Below are 24898 nucleotides of genomic sequence, written 5' to 3'. Positions count from 1 at the left end.
TAGCCTGATAATTTGAGAAGAGAGAAACAGACTTTTTTCAAGATTTGGAAAAAGAAAATCCTTTTAATAAGAGATCCCATCCTGATTACATGGCTCTTATCAGGAAATCCCTTGAAAGCTGAATTCCAGAAGGCAACTATTAAAAATGTCATTGAAAAATTGGAAATTATCTGCTTACACAGCTTAGAACAGACCCAGGAGGGATTGTGTATGTGGTACAGAACAAGAAGTAAAGATGGTTCTTAAAGTCAGAACTGGACTGAAGTTTTTTGAACTACCTTTGCCCCACCAGCTGAATAGTTTGTAGCATCTCAGCTCTGGCTTCCCTATGGCTCCCCAGTATGTATGACCCCTGCAGAATGAACTAAGATTAGACACAAAACACAGTACAGATAGGCAGAGTTTCTGTCAGAACCATGGGTACTATTAAGGATGAGCCTAAGGGGCTGTTGCAAAGTAAACACTCCTGAGGCATGAGAGTGCACTGTGGCCAGAGAGACCATTCTGCTGACCTACATATTTAGGTAGGATTTAAACTATTTCTTCAATTTCAGGAACAGACAGCTTTCCCAAGGGGTATTTTCCAGGGTGGATGACTAGCAGTCTCATTTGATTAACGCTTAAGGAAAAGAACACCATTACATCTTTGTTCTTTAAAGTCTCTGTAAGATGGTAATCTTGGGCAAATGGCCCAGAGAAGTCCAAGTAACTTCTGCTTTAAAATCTTTAGAAGACTTTATAGTCCCTTTCAGCAGAATAGTCACCACTCTGGGAAGTCGTCCACTCCTCTCTGAGTTTAAAGGTTCCTCTCTGTATTTTTGTGAACTTAGACCTCTGTATGTCACATCACATGGCTATGTAGACCAAAACCACTAGTGTGCCTCTAGAATTTCAACTGCTGCTCTGCTCTGGTCAATTAGCTTGGATGTAGCTCAAACAATGGTGGGGGTTAGCACTGATTAAACTTCTTCAGTTAACCTTGCACTAAAATGTGTTTGGGAGACCTTTCAAATGTGTGAGCAATTGGGCACGTGGTGGGAAGTAAGACATTTGTCTTTGTTCTATCTCTCCGCTGTCTGTCTACTGTTTATGGAGTATTAGAGTTTATAGTCCTTGACCAACATTTCTGGTGCCATGATGTGTGAATGCTTTTCCAGGCTTTCAAGCTGGCCTTAAAAACTTGCTATCTCCATAGGATACATAATAGACACGGACAGAACAAGCAAAGGTCAGTAGAAAAATGACCTTGTTGCTTTCTCTTATCTATCTAACTTGTTATTGAACCACTGAAATAGGGAAAGAGGACCATAGTAAGATTCCCTTGTCACAGGGTCATATTGGTTCTACCTAGTAAATCTTAGGACATTTTGATGACAGAAAATTGGCAAACTATTTGCCTAATATCTTTAACAAATAGTGAGATTAAGACATAAGCCAGGAATTACCATGATCCCTTGTTTCTCATTGTTAAACACAGAAACTACAATTTTAATATCTTGTTGAAAGAACCTTTTAAGCTAAATATGAAGATGGCTTTATCAGGGATTAATGAACTGAATATTGTTAAGTCATCTTATCAGGGAAAATGTTTGCCTTTGGGGCACTGAAAAGGAGTCACTTCCCTTGTATCAATATCTGACTGAAAGAAAATTCTATATAATACATATACACAGTGACATTTTCTTTCTACTAAAATATGTATTTATCATATATGTATTCATCAACTCTCATGCCTGCTGTCAGATCTGGAAAATTAGCTTTTGCATCTACTAACTCCTCTGTGGGAAAGAGGTCCCTTGTGTGTTTAACAAAAGGGAGCTTTATTGTTTATGAGATTGAAAAATAAAGGTTGCCATGGCTTTAAGATCCAGTGATTGGTAATCAGTTTTCATAAATGACCGTGAATCACTTTTGTGCTAGCCAGGCTTTGTTTGGGATATGAGATAGCTGTTCTGTCTTACAAGGAAGGAATTATTAATGTTCCCTCCCTGGAGGGTTTCAATTTCACCCGTACAAATAGCTGTATATCTACCAAGTGTATGTTCACCGTGCCTATCTATGAAATTTAAAATTATATGCTTTGTGTAAAACAGAATATATAATAGACTCTGAAATTGAATAAAACTTATTGGACTCATTTTTTATCCTTTGTGACATTTTTTCTAGTGAGAGAGTTCACACAAAAGGCATTGCCACCAAGGAGCCAGGAATGCAAAGTCCTGTCCAATTTAAATAATCACTCCTTTCTGTCATGTTTTACAAAGAAGTGTATTCAAACATGCTCTTTGAGCATTTCTATATTCCACTCTTAGTTTTCACAAATATGAGCAGGCAAAGATCCCTTAGCCCTTTTGTAGGTTTTTGTAACTTGAAAAAAATCTGTCTTGGCAATTGTCTTATTATAAAAATAAGAGGGCTTTCTTCTGAGATGAATAGGACAGAGGCCTGACTCTCATGAGGATGTAATTCAGTTACAAACTTCACATCCTCCTCTTGTCAACAAATGCAGTAAAGAAGTAAAGTCAAAGATAATAAGGAGTTCGTGGCAAATCTGATCATGTCATTTGCCTTTGTAAAACCTCCCGATGTCGTTCATATTAGCATGCTCCAAACTTCTTATATAGCTCACAGACTGTGTAATCTATAGTCCTCCCATTTCTTAGATTCTATTTCTATTCTCAGATCCTCTCTTCCTTTCTCTCCCCTTTTCATCCCTCCCTCACTCCCTTTTTCCCTCCCTTTCCCCATTGGGGTCCAATTTAATAGTTTATATAACATCATATAAATTATCAAATAGTGGTACAGTCTGAAGCTCTGCCAACTAAAAGAACAACCATACCAGCAATGTATATCTATTCCTGTGAAAATGAAATTAAGAGGCCCACTGTTCTTATTTGCTACCAAGAAGTTCCTTGATACTTTTAAGGAATGGTACCATCGGGCTATTCAGCATTGCTTTCCATTGCTACAGACTGGACAGTTGCTGGTGACAGTAGACATTTCCTGCTTCTTAAGTCAGACCACATTATTGAAGTTACAAGCGTCATCCAAATCTGAACTAGCCACAGTGCCTCTTCTTTCCACACCTCCATCATGCCAGCATTGAATGAGCTGGTGTCGGAGACTGGCTGGCATCAACTGAATGAGTCATTTCTACCTACTTGGTTATTTAGTGTTCCTGGGCACTAATAAGTATTGTTAAACTTGTGTGTTGTGGCATTTCCCATTTGTCTATTCATACGCCATTGGCCCAGTTTTCTTTACTTTTGACCTTCTAATTCATATTTGCTGTTGCTCATGACTCTGAAGGAAGAAAATTTTGGAACATTTCTCTTTTAAAACAAAGTTAAGTGGGTCAGTGCAGGATTCAGCACTCTTACAGTGAACAGAGTTTTCTCCCATTGTTGTTTGGGAAGGCAACCCTAAGATTATGGTGTTGAGGCATTACAGTTGGCTTTTGTGACTAAGTTGACAGATGTAAGATTAGATAAAAAAGATCAGACTTTCTCCTTTTCTCCTTCTCCTTCTCCTTCTCCTTCTCCTTCTCCTTCTCCTTCTCCTTCTCCTTCTCCTTCTCCTTCTCCTTCTCCTTCCCCTTCCCCTTCCCCTTCCCCTTCCCCTTCCCCTTCCCCTTCCCCTTCTTCCCCTTCCCCTTCCCCTTCTTCCCCTTCCCCTTCTTCCCCTTCCACTTCTTCCCCTTCCCCTTCTTCCCCTTCCCCTTCTTCCCCCTCCCCTTCTTCCCCTTCTTCCCCTTCCCCTTCCCCTTCTTCCCCTTCCCCTTCCCCTTCTTCCCCTTCCCCTTCCCCTTCCCCTTCTTCCCCTTCCCCTTCTTCCCCTTCCCCTTCTTTCCCTTCTCCTTTCCCTTCTTTCCCTTCCCCTTTCCCTTCTTTCCCTTCTTCCCCTTCCCCTTCTTCCCCTTCCCCTTCTTCCCCTTCTCCTTCCCCTTCTTCCCTTTCCCCTTCCCCTTCTTCCCCTTCTCCTTCCCCTTCTTCCCTTTCCCCTTCCCCTTCTTTCCCTTCCCCTTCCCCTTTTTCCCCTTCCCCTTCTTCCCTTTCCCCTTCCCCTTCTTCCCTTTCCCCTTCCCCTTCTTCCCCCTCCCCTTCCCCTTTCCCTTCTTCCCCTTCCCCTTTCCATTCTTCCCCTTCCCCTTCCCATTCTTCCCCTTCCCCTTCCCATTCTTCCCCTTCCCCTTCTTCCCCTTTCCCTTCCCCTTCCTCTTCCCCTTCTTCTTCTTCCTCTTCTTCCTCTTCTTCTTCTTCAGCTTCTTTCTCTTCTTCAGCTTGTTAGGGATCTTCCACATGACAACTAGAATGAGCACACACTGAAGGAGACTCACAAATGCAACAACATGGGCACCACAGAGATTTGGAATTTCTGCACATGAACTTGTGTCCTCTATTCTGTTCATCTTAAATGCACTTTCTTCTCTCAATGGTTGTATGAGCCTATCTAGCTAATCTATTGATGGGCTGAACAAAAACGATAAGTTCTAGCTCCATGTTTATTTGCTCCATTGTCAGGCATTCCAGCTGTACAAAGTTCTATACCATATCTTTAATGGAGATAGTGTTTAATTTAGAACTGTATTCTGATTCAGACACTAGAGCTTGTCTTGTTTCCCCTGTGGCATCTTTTTCATCCACTGATACACCTTTTTTATCCACTGATATGCCCAATCCCTAACAAGATGGGGTCTACTGGATATACAGGAATTTTGATCCAGCAATATGGATGCTCTGACCTATATGCTCCAGACAGAATGCAGACATGCCTTGGATTACAGTATGAGCTGGCTAGAATAAAAACAGGCCATTCATACACACCTTTAACCCTTACCATGAGTTAAAGTTATTTTGTAGAAGAAAGCAGACATGTTTGTAAGTGACATTCAACTGAGGGGCATGCAAAGTGATGCATCAGAGAAAGATTTGACAGAATGAGTCAGGGATAGGATACAACCAACTCACATGAGAACAACAGAGAAAAGAAAGGCAACTTAACAGCCTTTTAACAGTGAGAGAGAGAGAAGGAGGTATGGTATATGGTGTGTGTGTGTGTGTGTGTGTGTGTGTGTGTGTGTGTGTGTGTGTAGGAGTTTTACCTGGACAGTTGTACAGAGACAGACTGCAGAAAACAAACTAGACACAGGTGAAGATAGAACAAGCCAGAGAATGAAAAGTAGCCAGAAGATTAAAACTTATTGCCAAAGTTAGTATGAGACCAAGTAGAGCAATTTAGTCAGATGCCAAGAGAAGCTTGATTGAATCAGTCAGTATGGAAGAATAGATTGTACAGAGGCTAGAAGCTTCCAGGCCTAAAGATAGAGCAGAGAAACAAATGCTTTGGAATCAGTCCAAGCAGTATATTTGCATAACTTGGGTAAGGCTATCATCTCATCCTATCATCTGAGGAAATAAAAGCAGCATTTACAACTAGATGATATTAACAAGGTGGCAAAGCTACAGAAAATTTTCCTGTTCTGGGTTTTGACAAACTATTCTATTATTTTGCACATAGGCCACAGTGCTATTGTTCCATGCAGATTATGCTGTTAATTGAGCTATAGCAGTAGTTCTCAGCCTTCCTAATGCTGTGACCCTTTAATACACTTCCTCATGTTGTGGTGACCTCCAACCATAAAATTATTTTGTTGCTACTTCACAACTGTAATTTTGCTACTGTTATAAATCATAATGTAAATATTTGATATGCAGGATATCTGATATGTGTCCCCTGTAAAAAGGCCATTCAACCCACAAAGGGGTCATGACTCATAGCTTGCAGTGCTTCCCTTTCCAAAGCAGAAAGCGGTATATGACAATTTCTCTTTCCTTTGCGGGGATATTGTGCCAAACCTCTGACAACCAGGTTCCTATAACTTACATAACCATCACAGGCCCCAGTACATTTTCAGAACTCCTTTTGCACTTCCTGAAGCATGTGACTTACAAAACCATGTTGTTTTCAAGCTACCTCTTTCTCATCTAGCTCAGTTAACAAAAAGCCATTCATGTATTGGGCAAATGTGATCCCCACAAGGTTTCCAGAAGATCTAGACCTGTGGTGCCCTTTACAGTAGCCACACAAGCTAACTGTAGCTATTAGGTGTTAAGTGAATAGCAAAATAAGAAAAACAGATTTTAATATGAATTGATTTTAATGAATTTAAAGAATAAAGCAGAGTCAAATAAATTCCTGTTAAACTAAGCACTGTTTTTCTAGGAGTGCATGTTATACAGAGAATATGATATTTGCTCCATTTTTGAGCATATATCAAGAATATTCAAAAATCCTAAAATTGTTCACATAAACATGCTATATGTGTATATATGTTTATGTTATGGATATAGGTATGTGTATGGATATAGGTATGAGATATAGGTATATATATATATATATTACTGAAGGGATACCAACAAATTATAAATGATTTGTCTTGCAAATTTTGTGTTATGCTGTATTTATGTGAATGTTATGATGATGACCATAACATAATTAAATTAAAATAGTCGCTGAAATTATAATTTTTTTTAATTGAAAGAAGCATTCATTTTCTCAAGTCAAAATAAAGACATTTTAGCATGGTAAGCTAATGGTAAGAAACCATGTAAAAGTTAGTGCTGTAACTCAAGAGATAAAGCTGAAGGAGGCTGGAGAAAGCTCATCACAAAATGCATGATAAGTGGTTTTGGAATTTTCAGCAGTGAACAAAAGGGAAAATCATATTTAAAAAAAACAAAAACCTTAAACTAATAGAGTGAACTTTTGAAAACTGTTGAGACATTTTCAGAAAATACACAATGAATTTGATAAACCAGTACATGGTGAACTGCTCCCTCCTCTCAACAGTCAGAAAGCAATCAATAAATGTCATCTGACATTAGAATTAAACATCCATCAATAATTTTGTAAATCTTAAAAATTTTTGAGTGTTTGCCAAGGAGAGGATGCCTTGAATTAATATACAAAATAGAAAACGATGTATAGATATTGATATGATTAGAGAGATCACTATTTTAGTTATATTTACCTCATAACAATATATGGCCTCCAGCCTAGCAACATTACAATTTTCATTAGAATATCAAACATTCCTAACACAGTATCAAAAATACATTGGTATAAAACTTAAAACTTTCAATACTTTAGCTGTAGACATATCATGTGATATTAAAAAATGGAGCATTCTTAATTCTTGGGAATATTTTTGTCTCAGCTTGATTTTCAAAATTTGCAACAAATTGTAGTTTGAAATCCATAAACATCAAACTTGTGGCATAGACTTAAAAACTCATCTTTACATTTCTCAAAGATAGTTTTCATCTTTATGGGAAAATAGTTTACGAACTCACCATAAATGGTGCCCTAGATATGTTAAGTAAAAAGTGAATGTGTTGCATTTTAAAACAAGGTTCTGTGTTTCCAATATTGAATTAATTTGTCCTGATGTAATGCATGTTGAGTGTTTTGTCTGATTGTTTGTTTCTTTCGTTTGTTTGTTTTATTCACTATGGAACAGAAACTGGTTCTGCCTCCAAGGTGCTGATATAACAGACAAGTAGCACCATGTTCAGCCCCATAGTAGGTGTCTTAGTTAGGGTTTTACTGCTGTGAACAGACATCATGAACAAGGCAACACTTACAAGGACAACATTTAATTAGGGCTGGCTCACAGGTTCAGAGGTTCAGCCCAGTATCATCAAGGTAGGAACATGGCAGTGTCCAAGCAGGAATGGTGTTTCCAGGCAGCTAAAACAAGGGTCTTAAAGCACACACCCACAGTGACACACTTCCTACAACAAGGCCACACCTACTCCAACAAGGCCATACTTCCGAATATTGCCACTCCCTGAACCATGAATATTCAAACTACCACCTACCACCACCGTGGGAATATTAGTACTCAGTTTTCTTGAAAAAAGAAATTCCTTTACATCCGTGATCAAAATCAAACCAATATACATCTTAAAGAAGACTATTAGCATTGATGGTGTGCTTCAGTTGTGTGAAGGGTCCGAGGCTGTGGGGAACATCAAGTTTCATTTGATTCAGAAGATTTGTTCATATAAATGCTGGGTGGAATTTGAAGGATACTGTATTATTACAAACTCAATGAAGTAGTAACCCAATTACAGCTGTCTTGCCATGGGTTTTAGTCTTGGGAATATGACATACAGTCAATGATTTGGCATTTGGCTCTTTTGCTACTACTGCCGAGGAAGGTCAGAAATACTACACATCTGAGTCATTTACGAAGTGAAAGCTTATCTCTTTCAGCTTCTTACATGAGGAGTTTTGAATCAGTAGTCCAATAGTAGTCAGATATGCAAAATAGGATTGCATGCATTAATTTTAATAGCATGATATTTAATTTAATATTTCTAAAATATTATTTCACCATTATACAATAAAAAAGATCAGTGAAATATTTTTTTGTGCAACATTTTTCGAACTTTTATGTATGATACTTACAGAGTATCTCGATTCAGGTGCTAAATTCTCATCAGGCTATACCTGATAAAAATTTAATATTGAAGAAGTAGATTCACAGTCCCAAGTTGTTTCAAACATGCTTTAAAAATTATAAATTACTAAGTTAGTTACCAAAAATAGTGTTTGTGTTAAAAGAAAAGTGTATTTATATGACCAAAACTGAAGTATCTTTTTAAAGAATTATTTTAACTTGGAAGTAAATGTGCTATCTACTTCAAAATCAAAACTATTAAAATTGACTAAATTCATTAACTCCTTTGTCAAGTTGATATTATTTAAATTGAATCCAAACAAGCAGAACATAAATTGGGAAACAGATTTATCAATATAAAAAGTGTTCTTTAGACTTTTCTCATACTTTTTGCAATCAATTTACATAATCCATAGCCATACAGGTAGTTAAAATCCTTTCCACATTGATTCTTGTTGAGAACATATGTAACAACATTATTATTAATTTGCATTGTGAAATTTTCAATTCATGTGTGAATTTGCACATGTGAACCAACTTCAAAAACTGTTTCTTTAGCACTTCCAAGTTACTTTATATGCAATAGAATAGTGAAAACATTGAAACTGTATTGTCATTTTTTTCATTGATCATTGAGTATTTGTTAAATACTTTTCTGTTTCGAAAACACTGTCGTGTAGGGCTAGGAAAGGCAGCCTGGTTCCCAGTTGAACTAAGGCTAGAAATCCCAGTGTGGACACCAGGCTCTTGGCACAAGGCCGCGGTCCTCCATAGATTTGTGACCATCAGGGCAATGCCCCAAACCCCTCCACAGGTAGAAGATGTGACCTGTGGTCACTTAGACTCAAGACAGATCTCCATTTTAATGAGGTATCTAAAGGCCTGAGGACTTAGCCAATAAACTCTCCTTCTCAGGCACTCCTCCCTGCAAAAGGTATTTAACCTCAGGCTTGACCTGAGAAGTGGGGTATGGTTTTACTCACTCACTTTCCACCACGATAATAAATGCCTTAAATTCATGGGCTGCCTCTTTTCACCAGGATCCACAGTGGGGAGCCATAGAGAAAGTCTTTGCCTATAGAGCCACTGTCTAATCTCCCATAGAAGGCCTCTCTGTGCTCCAAGACCCAGCCTAAGCCAAGCCGCCATTGCCCGAACAGCCAAGGACTACCCCCGCCCCCAGACCAGCTGGAGCTCCCCTCTTTTTCCCTTCGACCCCAGGCTAGATCCAGCCCATGGGCCCCCACTCTGTTCTCAACTCTTCCTCAGCATCCAGAGGTTCCTGGGTACCCAAGAGCCTGAGAACCAGACGGTCCCAGGCTCTTTGCAGGACCACGAGCCAGCTCTGGCTGTCTCACACCTCAGACTGTGCTTCCCCACCCCTGAATAGTGAGTGACCCTGTGGCTTGCCTACAGCCCCTTACCTACAGCCCAACACTCGCCCTGAGATATCGTGGGCTAAGCACAGTGAAACTTCCTATGCCCTGCCTCCCCAGCGGCCACGCCTTGTGGTGGAGCGGACACGGGAACCATAACCCTACACTGTAGTCTATTAAAATTATACTGCATAGGTCAGGAAACTTTTTGAACAACTCTTCCATGACTCAACAAATATGGAAACTGTTGTTAAGTCAGTTATCTTTCATTTCATTCCAAAGTTCCTTACTCGTTGCTTCACACAGCATAGTTTTTATAAGTTTGCCGAGGATACTCCAAGGGTACTGGAAGTCAAGGGGCAGGTCCAAGGCTTCACATAGGTAGTGTTAATCCCATGAGCTAATGTGTCTCTAGTGCATTTTGTCAAGACCAACTATATATTTGAAAAGAGAGAAAACACCACCAGATATTTGTCAGGGCCCCCATATGCCCTCACTCTAACAGGAGAACCATGTAATTTAGGTCATTACCTATCAGTATCAACTCAGATTTTCTATGTCCAATGGTCCTAAGAGTGTGTGGGCATGGTCCTTTTCCCAGTGCACTTATCTATCCATCAAGTCTTTCTACAGAAGGACTTGAGAAGTCACTGCTATGTATATATGTCCCAATGTTACATGGTCCTTCTTCCTAGAGACTTAACTATCTCGTTAGAATGCTGTTTGTTGTGGTTGAAACCTTTGTTAAGCATGTTCTTCTTGTACAATGTTTGGGTTTATAATAAACTTTTCCCTTAACAATGTCATGTTCTTTGGATTGGGAAGAAAGCTCAGTTGCTAAATCATTTGCAGTTCAAGCGTGATCTCTGGAGTTCAGATTCCACAAAGCCCATGGAGATGTGAGATTGGAGTAGTGGCTCCCTGATAATTCCAGTCTTGGAATATGAAGATAAAGAATCCCTGGGAAAAGCTGCCTAGTGAGACTAGACAAATGGCCAACTCTGTGTCTTCCACAGACATATTCACAGAAATGCATGCAAATACACAAACACACACACACGTGTGCACACACATACTTCATAAAAATACACATACACACATGTATGGACACATATATATGTATGAGCACAGACACATGCAAATACATACATGCATGAGCACATACATATCACATATACACACGCATACACTAAATACATACATGTACATACAAACATACATAAACACACACATGAAAACAAGGAAAAAGGAATATCATGTTGTTTGCCTATATTCACTTCCACTGCCCTCCCTGTCCTTCCTCTGGACCTCTTACAGCTCCATAAACAGCTCCCCTCTTCTCTCTCTCTCTCTCTCTCTCTCTCTCTCTCTCTCTCTCTCTCTCTCCCCTCTGTGTATAGGTGTCTGTGTGGTGCATGTATGTCTGAATTGAGACTCCATATATGAGAGGTAATCTGTGATATTTGTCTTTGTGAGTCAAGCGTATTTCACTTAATATGATCATCTCCAGTTTCACCCACTTGCCTATAAATGACAAGTCTTCATTCTTCTTTATGGCTGGGTAAATTCCCCTGTGGGAACTAGAGAGAAGGCTCTGTGTATAAGAGCACTTACTCCACAAACAGGAAGATTTGAGCTCAAATCCTCAGCACCACAACCAAAGCTGGACATGTTTATGTGTCTCTGGCCCCAACATGCTGGGACTGGAGGTAGGATGGACATGTGCAGATTCCAAATCTTTGCTGTTGCCAGACAAGCAAAAGTAGTGAGCTTTTCAGTTCAGTGAGAAACTGCCTCAATCAAAAAAATTGCAATCAAGGAAGACATCACACACACATACGCACACACACATACACACACACACACATGCACACACACACATACATACATACACACATGTACTCACACACACAGACATATACTCACACACACCTCACACACATACACACAGATGGAGGGGACAGACAGGCAGACAGACAGAGTCATCCTCAGGAACACAGCCCACATCACAAAGATTCTCATTGGCCTGAAGTTCACTAATTAGGCTAGACTGATTGTCCATGGAGCCTCCTTCTATCTTTGTCTCCCAGCACTGGGATTTCATGCATGAGCTACCACACCATGCATTTACTTGGATTCTAGGAACCAAATTCGGGTCTTCATATGTGCAAGCACTTGACTAGCTTAAGTGACCCTTGACCCTCCTTGGATGTTTGAATGGAATAGGAAAAATTAATGCTTTGAGACGATTGGTTTTATGGGTAAGATACATTTAGTAGTAAATAACAGAAATTGAGATTGGTTACAATCTCAAGAGGTGAGATCACAAGAGTATGCATTAGGGACCAGGCACTTCAGAGCTACAATGCGAGCAAAACCCACTCAGAGAGCAGCAGAGGGAAACAGAAGGCACCATCAGCTGGGGAGGAGGAGAAGCCATACAGTGCCTTGAGGATGCTGGAGGAGGAGGATTTCATACAGACGGCTTGTCAGCCAGATAAACCCACCACAATTCCCATGAGCTAATTTGTGCAAGCACTACACTGATACTTAATTTTTCCCAATTAACTTTTTTATGTTTCCCATTCATTATTTATGACAAATGTTGTTGCCAGATCTTTGATTCTGTCTTCCCTCAAGGTAGAATTTATTTCTTTAAATACACAAAAAAGGAAAAAAAGAGGTTGAAGTGTGTCTTTTCTGATGAAGTCTCTGAAAAAAGACATGGTAGCAAAAATCTTTTGTTGCTTTTCTGCCTACCAAAACATTAGATCTCTATAATTCATCATTATACACCAATTTAAAGGGTCGGTAATACAGTTAATGGCTTGTGCCCAGGATATGGATCCCCAGTGATACCCTGTGTAGCTTTACATCCCTCAGCTGTAGTCAGGTATTAGGCCAACTGGCAGCATCACCGGGCTGTGGCTCCAGTCCTAAATACACAAAGTCCACTTAGGGGAACTGGTGGCTTATTATTTTCACATTGGATAAAAGTATGCCCAGCTAATCCTCTCCAAAACCTTGAACAACCTTCTCCCTCCAACAGTTCTGGAAACCTTAAAGCTATCAGAACTCACATGGGTCACCTTCAAGCTAATTTTAGTCACCCAACCTACAGCTCCCTCTTTCCCTTCTTAAATTTGAGTACTAAAGAACACCATTCCAGGTCACACACACTCTGGGTTCTTTTTCTAGCAGGAGCTGGTCCACACCTTCTTGGCTTACCTAAATTGTGGCTTCCTCCTGAGGAATCTCTCAGCTTCGATTGCATTTGGAAACAGTTTGATCTTTCCCAAGAATACTCTGACTGACAGTCTTTTAGTGTTCCATGGTCAGTTTCTCCACTGCTTCCCTATAAAATTCTTCTGTCCTTTCATGCTATTCATTTGGATTATCTTTGATTGTTGTCACCATCATCATCATCACCACCACCACCACCAACCACCACCACCACCATCATTTCTTTATCCCCATCAAAAAAGCTACAAAAGTTGACCCACAGCTCTCTTATCTACACAAAGGGTTCTCAGGCCCAGGTAAACGACCTCCCAACTCCCCCACCACATACATGCATAGATAGACACACTCATCTAGATACCTTCTTGTCTATTTATTTTCCTTGTCTTCATATTATAAAACTATTATTGCCAATAAGCACTCCACTTCTGGAATGAAACATAAATCACACATTGCCTCTGAGGACCACATTGTCTGGCAGTGACTCTTTCATTCCTCCCATAGCCAATCACCAAGCCCATGGAACCTTTAACTACAATGTCTTCTATTCTTTTTAAACTCAGTTCCCCCTCCCCACCATGCTTAAGTGCTATGGTCCTCCTTTAACCCCTTCCCCCATGAATGGGCTCAGCTCTTTTGCCAATATGCATCTCAGTTTAAGATTCCCTTATTCAGCTGAGCAGTAGTGGTACATGCCTTCAGTCCCAGCACTCGGGTCATAAAGGCAGACGGATATCTGAGTTTGAAACCAGCCACCTTGGTCTATGAAGTGAGTTCCAGGATAGCCATTGTTAAACAGAAAAACCCTGTCTCTAAAACATAAAAATTAAATTAAATAAAAAGCCAAAAAAAAAAAAAAACCCAAAAAACAAAAGCAAAAAACAATTCTACACTGATGAATCAGCTGACAAATGGACCACTTGGCTATCCATAGACTCTCAGGACCTTTAAAACTGCAAAACTGATCATTTTATCTCCCTGCTTTAGAATTTTCAGAAGCATCCCCTATGTTGAGATTGAAGGCAAAACCTTGCTTTGATTTAGCCATCTTTTTCCTGCCCAAGGTTAATCTCACCCAAGCCTCTCAATTGTCAAACTCAACTGCTTTCAGTCTGGCATTGTATCCCTTCTCATCCCATCTCTTCTCTATTCCTCTCCATGCTCTCTCTTTCCTTTCTCTCCCTGGTCACCCCTTCTTTCCTTCTCCCTTCCCTTCCCAGTCTCTTCAGTCACCTTTTATTCTTTCTTTAAGAGATCCCCCTCTCCTGGGAGTGTTCTCTCTGGGTGTCTCCTTTCTTTTCTTGTTTATCCTTAAGACAACAACAGAATGCCTTGCAGAATGCGTTTCCTGTACTCTGAGTCAGTTAAAAATATGTAGGTAATTTACATATATTGTTTTAACAATATAAAAAGTATTACAATATTAACCAGGATTACTGTAATTAATGTTATCGTATGTGGCATGCTTCATTGTTTGTCCCCGCCATCTGCCCACTTCCTTTGTTTTCTGGATCCTTCAAAGACTGGAGCAAACCACTCTTCTCACTCTATCTTATAAATCAGACTATACATACAGATTTACTGCTCATAACCAATTCCTTCATATCCCTCTATACACAACTTTCTTGATTCCTTCATGTCTGCATATGTTTTGCTTCTTAAGAAATCCTATCCTTAGTTCCCTAGCACTGGACTTCTAACTCAGTTTGAAGCTCTGGCTCAGACTGCCAATGCCTATCAAGTTCAGCCCTCTTCTTAATGCATCCTCAACATTCATCTCAAACTTTTTCTGAGCACAGGGCACCATAATTCATGTGTGTGTGTGTTTATGTTTGTGTGTGTGTGCATGTGCGTGTGCGTGTGCGTGTGTGTGTGTGTGTGTGTGTGTGTGTGTGTGTGTGTCACTGAGAAAATCCCTTCAAAGGCAGATTTGTGTATTTAGCTTCTCATCCTCAGGCTTTGTGCATGGAGGATGAGATTCAACAATCACCAGACAAGTAGACAAGTGTGCTATGGTTCAAAAATCCTTCCTCCAGATTTTCATTATCTCCCTGGTTTTAGCTATGGTTTTCTATGCCAATTGTCAGTGAATCACCCATTAAAATGTATGCGCCATATATTTTACTTTAACCAGTCAGAAGTTATAGACAGAACTGTCTAAACTGAATTGTTTATGTTTTCATGAGAAACAAGAAATTGCTGAAGGCAAAGTTAGTTGTTTTGACCATACGTTTCCCTTTTCCTCCCACAGGAAGATGATGATGCTGTTCTATTTAAAAATAACACACAAGCCTAAATAAGAATTTATTAGAAGAAATGTGTTTTTGCATGTTCAATATTTCTTCTCATCTTATAAAAATCTACTATCATCTAAATGAAAGCTGTGAAACTGGAAGAGAAACAATACAAAAACTTTGTCTTGATTGTTACTCTAAAATTTGATTAATGACTAACTGTCTTGAACATGATGTTTTTTTCACTAGAATGGTTTTTTAAAAAGCCTTTAGATTGTTATTTACTTTATCTAAAAGGAAAGCATATCTAGATTTAATTTTTTTTCTCTTTCACAGTCATTTTAAGTAAATCTAGGTTTTTGGAATTATATCTTATACTGGGCAACATATTGCCAGGGTCCAATGTGACCATCTACTCCCTGAAATCTACATTGAGTTCATAAACCATTATAGAATTGAGGAAAATGTGTTGAATGTCAGTGGATAATTCCGCCTTCTTTTTATATTTTGTAGATAGTTATGAGGTACAATGAAATACATTTAAACTATTGGTATAGGATGACAAAGAAGGGAGACACCATTACTTCCTTCCTAGAGCGTCTAGCCTGCAAGTATAACAGGACATTTAATAAAACTTGCAGTTCCATTTTATAAGTGCTATTAGGAAAAAAGTATAGGGTATCATAACATCCCCCATGGAACATGGAGTCTACTCAAAAATACCCACTATCCTTAAGTCAATGCAAAATTCTTCAATGTACTTATCTGATTCAGTTGATCCTAGAATGCAGTAGACTCCACCTAGCAGGAGCAGCAGTTGGGTTCAGTCTAATACAGTAGTTCTCAATCTTCCTAATGCTAGGACCCTTTAATACAGTTCCTCACATTGCAGTGACCCCCAACCATAAAATTATTTTGTTGCTACTTTATAACTGTAATTTTGCTACTGTTATAAATCATAATGCAAATGTCTGATATGCAGGACCACCGTGAAAGGGTCATTCAACCCCCAAAGGGGTCTCGAACCACAGGTTGAGAATGGCTGTTAGACTCTAATAGTTTAAGTTGCCACACATATCTATGACACTATTATGGTTGTTAGACCATAAAGAGATTCATTGGTCAAAGCTGTCAGGTAGAAAAACACACATTGGAAAAAGAACATCCTTTGGCATTCAAACCATTAAATACCAATAAATATGGTTAAATTTTCTCTTAAGAGTAAAAGTAAAAAATTAGGTTCTTCATACCCCTGACTGTCTGGCATTTAGTAAATCCTCAAAATATCTATTGGATAAACTAATGAATATATTCACAGGCTCTCAGTCATTTCCTTGGGTCATGGATGATAACACCTGGACATAGTGTTATATTATTATTTAACCGTGAATATATACCTCAGTCTTATATATCTTTTAGAAAGCTATTTTATGTGCACATGTGGTCATGGTCATTTGAATAAGAATGGTACCCTTAGGCTAGTATATTTGGTTGCTTGGTATCCAGAAATAGCACTACTTGAGAATTAGGAGGTATGAGGTTGCTGGAGTAGGTGTGGGGTCACCAAAGGAAGTTTATTAATGGGGGTGAGTTTTGAGGTTTCAAAAGTTCATACCAGGCCCAGTCTCACTTCCTACTTCCTGCAGATCCAGATGTAGAACTCTCAGTTCCATCTCAGCACCATGCCTGCCTGTGTGCCATGCTCCCCACCATGATGATAATGGAATAAACCTATGAAACTGTAAACAAGACCCAATTGAATGCTTTCTTTTATAAGAGTTGCCATGGTTGTGGTGTCTCTTCACAGCAATAGAACACTGACTAACACAGCATCTGTGTGTATCTGTGCAAGTGTATATAACAGTGTCCATTAATGCCAGAAGGAGTCAGATTATCTGGAACTGGAGTTACAAGCATTTGTGCACTATCTGACCCAGAGGCTAGGATCCAAACTCAACAGTTACCTTCAAAAGCAACAAATACTTTTCAAGGAGCCATCTCTCCAGCCTCAACACCAACCTCTTTGGAAAAGCTAAGACCCTTACAGAAAAGCCCCACTGGGATAGATGCAAATGAAAGTCAGTAACTTATCTTTCTTTAAACTTTCATGCAATGTTGGCCCCACCAGGTCCCTTAGAATTCTATATCTCAAAGACAATGCCCACTACATTCACAAATAGATGGATAATGGCCATTAAGAAGGCAGTGTCATATGGTTACATTTATGTCATTTTTTCCATTTATGTCATTTTTTCACCCAAATTCAGTTTTTCCCAAACCAAATCCAAATATATATGTAATATTATTTTCAGAATATATGTATATGTGTATGTATGTGTATATATATGTATATATATACATATGTATATACATATATATACGTGTATATATACACATATATATGTATATATATACATATACACACACACATACACACACACACACATATATATATATATATATATATATATATATATATATATATATATATTCTGAAAAGGGCCTACCTTTACTGCAAATACAGGAAGAAAAAAAACTGTCACTGATATGATACTTTTCAAATATCCAAATCAGCTACTCCCTTGGTATAAAACTGTTCTGTTGAAAACTTGAGATGTGTCACTTTCAGTCTTTACTTGGCAAAAAGAATTGTGTTTTTGCCAAACCATTTAACAAGTGTTCACAGTACTTCAATCTGTCATGGGCTATGTTTAATAAGGTGTGTGATTCCACAGCCACCATCACCCCCCACCAAGCTGAGTGGAGTCTGTCACCTGCCGAGTAGTTACCATCACTCTTTCTAATAAGGACAGATAGAGGAAGGCTCTGTACCAACAATCAGGAGCCATTTGCAGTGGGAGAAAGAGACAGTTCTCTGAGACTAAAACCTCAGTTCAGGGCAACTAAGATACGAACCATACCCAAAGTGAAGCATACCCAAAATATCATCCCACTCCACAATTCTCAAGGATAATGAAAATTTAGAACCAGTAGTTGAGAAATCGTCAAAGAATTATCATTCATCCTAAAGATTCTGAATAAAAGCTTCATATTTAAGGATGAGAGGGCTGAGGTAAAGACAGGTCAGGTGTATAGTCTAATACCTAAATCAAGGAAATACTTGTGCTTAGCAATTAGGATTCTTATCTTAAAAAAAAGTGTTCTTCCTTAGAGCTTCCAAAGACTCCTGCCTACAAGATCTTTAATTACAGAACAGGTTATACGATAGCCCCAAGAGGATGGAATATAACATAGCAGCTGGCCACAAGCATGAAATGTCTTTTAAAGCAGCCTGTAATTCTTTTAAATTTCTGCAGATTTTGTATTCTACTCTGTGAAGCATCTGGTTGGCTTTGTATCAAATCAGTTTTCCCCAAAATTGCTAGTCAAAATTGATGCTTCACAGAAATGCCATGTTTGTTCTGTATTTTTTGCATATCCCCACAGCTCTAGGTTCCCAAATTCAAGTAGCACACCCTCTTGAATGAGGACACAACCCTAGGGTCTCAAGCCTTCTTCTTTATATCCTAGAGGAACTTTGTGTCAAGAACCTTGTCACATAAACACCATTATCTCACTTGAGTCATCTAAAAGCATGTCTTTGAGAAGTATTTACAGTGGAATTCAAAAATTAACCACTCTTTTTACAAAGTTCTTTTTGAAATTTCATTTATTAGGATTACATGTGTGTGTGTGTGTGTGTGTGTGTGTGTGTGTGTGTGTGTGTGTGTGTGTGTGTGCGTGTGTGCGCACACAAGCACATACAAAGCACATGGAGCTCAGGGCATAACTATGACATATATTCACACACACACACACACAAATGCATGGAGCTCAGGACATACTGTGGAATCAGTTGTCTCCTTTCACCTTTATGTGAGTCTGGAATGTAGAGCTGTAAAGCTCGTGTCATTAAGCTGAGCCATCTTGACAGTTCTTACATAAGTCTTTAAAACCTCAGCACTCCAACTAAAAAGTTTGTCCTATGTCCCATGTCATAAAACCAATGGAATATCAGATAAGGATGAAGAAGTGGATTCCCAGAAGATTTTATCTATAAATACACCCGCACCTCACTTTCTGAATTTGTAGGTAAGAAATGAAGAAACACGATGAACCCAGGTGACCATGAGTTGATCAGGAACACAGCACAGGACAGCGACTGTAGATTCTGGTTCCTTTTGATAAGTCTGAATTTGTTGTCTTAGAAAAAAAACAATGCTTTGAAGTAAGAATCAAATACCTTCTTCTAATATCAATTCATCCGTCTCAAGTAAATTTTATTATAATCATATGCTGATATCTGTAATTACTTTAGATATAAAATATGAGACATAAAAATGAATACTATAAGTATAAATTTATGCTGCGTATCTTATATCCAGTCCAAGAGTTCTTATTCTACAGCTTTATAATATCAGTTGTATACATTATTTATCTACTACTACAAAGTTAGGTGGGTACCCTACATTTGCTGGAACACACCAGAGTATAGCAGCTATAATAGCTGATCTTGTATGTCAGCTTGATTGGGTCAGGAAGTGTCTAGTTATATGATCCAATGTTATTTTGGGGTTGTGTCTACAATGATGTTTCTGGATGAGATTAGCATTTGGACTGAATGAACAAAGCAGATGGTTTACTCCAATGCATGTGAGTCCCATCCAAAAAGTCAAGGCATGAATAAAACAAAGGCTCTCTCTCTCTCTCTCTCTCTCTCTCTCTCTCTCTCTCTCTCTCTCTCATACTATTCTCTTATATTCCATTTTATTTATGAACTCAATCTCATACTGGCTCTTATATCATCTCTTCTCTATTTGATAAGTATTTCAGCTCAGACTGCAGCTGTACCACTGACTCCCCTTGGTATCCAGCTCACAAATTATAGATCTGGGGATTTCCCAGGCTCCACAATTGTATAACCATGTATACATACAGATCTGAAAGTACCTAGAGATTACTTGTGACCAATGACTGCATCACTGTCACTGACCCAGTTGTAATCACAGAGTAAATTTATTTATTCCTCCTCTTTTTAAATATGTACTTTAAATAGAAGTGTTTGCTTAGTGTATGCTGGATTTTGTAGCTGTCACAGAGATGAATTTTATAGTGTGATTATTACTAACATACTTAGGTCCCACAGAGAAATTTATGCATGTTTTAAGTTTAATAAAATATCATTCATAGGTACTTTTATGTATTGGTAAGATTGACGTTGCTTTGGTTTCGTGTAGTTTATGATTTTTTTTTTATTTGCTACTTTAATGCAGGCTCGATTCCCTGTGAGTTCTACTAGCAGCAGTGAAAGACTTGTTTGTTATTTAAGCCCTACTATGACACACAGTTAAATGCATGGTAGTAGAAGATGACATGGCACATTTAATAGATGAGGTCAATTAAACAGACAAATTCAACAAAAGGGCTTGAAATTCTATCCTCAGTTTTTGGTCTTAGAGGTTAGCTAATAATCTATTCTCAATTGTACAACAATACAGAGGAACCATATTATCTAATAAAGAACTCAATGACCATGGTGCCAATTCTCTAATATTCCAATATTAAGAATAACATAACACACACAGGAAATTGGTTAGACATCAAAGTGCTCAGGTGCCGAATGGGCCTACCAATGTCCCTGAGAGCTGAAAAGGGTTTTTTTTTTTTTTTCTGGGTTCCCATCTATCAGTCCATTCCCTTGGTTTCACTGAAGATATCTTTTGGCCATCAAGTATCTATTGCATAATCCTGCACACCTCCCATCAAACAACAGGCTGAGTCCACATATCCCCAAGTTGTGTCTCTTTTCCTATATTTAGCATCCCAAACCAAAGACGCAGAGAGAAGTCCCACATGTTCTTATACATGTAGTATGTAATTAAGAATGCCACATTGTGTTTCTGCAGAAAAGGCTCCCAAGATGCTAAGCCTGAGCTCATATTAGATTCCACAATTATGTACCAAGTGCCTAGTACACCAGGCCCTGAGCCAGGTACAGGGTAATGAGATAGAGGGAAAGCTGCCTTGGGAAAGCAGCCAGTCATAACTGGATCCCTTTTATGCAGTGTCACAGATGCTGGGAAGCATGGAGTTGTGAGAACTTACAGGAGTGTCACAAAGTCAAGGGGTGAAGTTCAGAAATGACTTCCTAGGGAGAAAACCTGTACTGAGTCTGGAGAAAGATGGGAATGTAAATGAGACAAACTGAAGATTTCCTTAAACTCTCACCCAGGGCCATCTTTAATATAAAATTCATTTTTCTCAAAGTAGTCTCATGGTTTAGAATATGAATATATATACATATATGTATATATACATATATACATATACATTATAGCTGGTTAGGGCTGCCTAGGAAAGAATGTGATTAATAAATACCTTAAGCAGCAAACAGAAGGATATATATGTATATATGTATATATGTATATATGTATATATGTATATATACATATATATTTAAAATATATATATATTCTAAATATTCTAATGCTACAAGCCATTGTGTCCTCATTTCTAGAGTCCCTGTGATACAATCCAAAGAAGCACCTGCTTGAGGAAGCTGACCTCCTCACTCTCTACCCACTTGTCCCCAAATATTTAATCTGTGACATCTCACAATCACACAGAGTTCCCTGCTGAAAATGACGAATCTGACCAAAGATTTCTCCTTTAGGGAAAAAGGAAAAGATACTGGGAAAGCAGCTAACTGTCTAGGAAGAAGTTCTGGAACGATAAAGAAAATGTTATCCAAGTGCTTCAGATGTGCAGGGTTATTTTCCAAATATCCAGGGAATGTTTACTGAACTCAGGTTAGATTTGCAATTCCATAGCTCATTCTGCACCAAAAATCTCAATTTCTAGGTTTATAAATATATTGGAAAACTGTATGTTCTCACTAAAATTGTGGTACACGTTTATGTCCTCATTAAATGTGATTGCTGAAATAATGATATATACCCCAAACTCCTTTAGCTATTTAAGAGAAAACTTAGGCTCCAGCAAATCCCCATAGCAAAGCATTAGGAAACCCCATACACACACTTTTTTTTTTCTTTTTAGCAAACCAATTACAGTGTTGGAGTGGGTGAAACATCCCAAGGAATCATCAAGAAGAGCATATAGTAATTGGGCCAATTTATAGTAGGTAACTGAGAAATGCCTAAAAGTTGTCATTTCTCCTGGTTAGGGCTGCCCAGGAAAGAATGTGATTAATAAATAGCGTAAGCAGCAAACAGAAGGTACTTACAATGCACGAATGCTCCGGGGAGATGAGGTATTGAGAAAATCATTACGATAAAGTACAGGCAGACGTTTTGCTTAAAGGAGCTGAAACAACTTTTCAAAACATCACATTAAGGGAATATTTGGGATGGAATTGCTTATTAAGATTTTCTTTAAGTGGCCATTCAATTATAAGGTCAAATTCTAGGTGCATTAAGATGAAATTCAATCAAGGAGAGTTTTGTGGATTATTTTTCAGGGTGTATGAAAATCCAAAAGCCCAGAGCCAGGCTGTTTTTGAGTTCCCCTCCCATACTCTGTCCAGAGGAGAGTATCTTCTGCAATCCCATAATTCAAAGGAGTATTATCTGGTGGATGTTAGACAGAGGCAGACAATGCCATTATCCTATAATCAATCTGAGATAGAAACCATGACACCTACTAGCCTGTTTTACACAAGATGTTCAGGAAACCCACCACAGAGTTGTAAGGTGCTGTCCTTCAGGCAGTTAGTAAAAAGCTTTGAAAGGGACAGACATCTGGCACTGACATGAGGTTCTTCCAAAGACTTTGGCTTAACTTGGAAGTGTAAAGATGTGTGCCTTGGCTACAGTCATTCTTGCTACTTCTTTTTCTGCCTCAGTTTCCACAGGAGATAGCCATTAATTTTGACTTTCCCTCATTTTCTAGAAGCAACAGTCGTCATTTTGGGGAAAACTGCTTCACTTCCACTCCAGATTTTTCATGGGATCTCCAGAACAGAAGAGTGCTTTCCATCCCAGTTTCCTCACTGACTACAGAAAAACTTCACACAACAAATGTCACCCAAGGCAGCACCTCCATGACAACAGTCATGGTGATGAGCTAAGGGAAGATGCTGCAACCCAAGCCACACTCATCAGAAGTGTCCCTAAAGCTTTTACAGTGGGAGCTTCTGATTAAATGTCACAAATTGCAGATAACGGCAGTCTGGAGTTGCCTGTAGCTCCTCACCAAATGGAAGAGATCTAACTGTAGTCAGAGTACTAGCCACCAATTCCTCCTTTCTATTTCTTTCTTGTGTTTCTTTCAGAGCTTTAAGTTGTATCCCGGATGGTTAACCCTTACTAGATTCTCAGCTATAAGACTCTTCATTGTCATAACTAAAGTCAGCACACAATATGCTAATACAAAAAAGAAAAATGTGTGCAGCAAGGTGAAAATAGAAGAGAGCTGAAAACTCTTGAAGCCTAGAAAATGGTTACAGGTATGGAGAATGTTCATTGTCAAATACAGATGACTGATACATGAACGCTGAGAGTGAAGTGCTTGTGCTACTCTGCCCTTCTATGTAAGGCTTAGACAAACAAAAACAGAAGGAAAAATGCACAGAAAACCACACACATCCAATAATGCAAACAGACTTTAGAAGTACTATTATTATACTGTAAAAAGTTCATCCACAAAATATAGGATACTCCCTGTTGAAGGAAACATTCCAGGAGGTCCCAAACGTCAACAAGGGTATATCTGGAGAAATCTTAACACTGAGTTAGCTATATGCAAATTCTGCATTCTAAAATTCTGAAAGGAATCTAGGTCATGGATCTATGAGTGTCATGAAGCTAAATAATGAACAAATTTTATAAATGATCCACCACTACTCCTGTTAGTGAGAATGGGGACCCACAAGGGGTTCCTTATAAGGAAGCCTATTTGGAGATGAAAACAGAAGCTTCCAAAACTCTATCTGTACATTGTCACTCCAGCTCAAATTACTAGGATAGATATTCCAGGGCACAAGTAGCTCAGGGTAAAGAAAATCAGAAACAATAGATCAGCTCCTGATGTCACTTGTGTATCAATTTGTTAATAAGTTCCCTCAAGTACACATTCCACATCGCTCCCGGAATGAGTGATATTTCAAAACTGAAGACCATGATCAATTCACTCACAGCCACATAAAGCTTTCCAATGTCTCTTCAAGGACATCAAACTATTGTTTGTGGATTTTAAACCTACTTAAAAATCAACAATTTAACATTCACTCTTTACCTCTAATTCCAGCCATGGAATTTTCTGATACTCTTTGTTATTTCTCCTTCTCTACATCTTAGTTTGAATTACTTGTTTCCTCCCCAAATAAGTTTGTAGTGTTGGTCGTGTTAGCAGTACTTATTTACTGTTCAAAGATGAGTCAAACATCACAATTTAGGAATGTTTCTCACCTTTTTAAATTTTCTTTTTTTCCTATGTCTAGTTGCTTTAATTAGAGGATGAACTGGCATATATTCCGACACAAGATAAATAATGGTCTGATGGAGTGCTGGCTTTAAGTAATGGACACATGCAAAGATTCCCTTTAAGGAGCAAAAGCTACTCTA

This window comes from Arvicanthis niloticus, chromosome 11 (assembly GCF_011762505.2).
Source record: "Arvicanthis niloticus isolate mArvNil1 chromosome 11, mArvNil1.pat.X, whole genome shotgun sequence".
In the NCBI taxonomy this organism is placed as follows: Eukaryota; Metazoa; Chordata; class Mammalia; order Rodentia; family Muridae; genus Arvicanthis; species Arvicanthis niloticus.
This window is presented reverse-complemented; position numbering follows the sequence as displayed.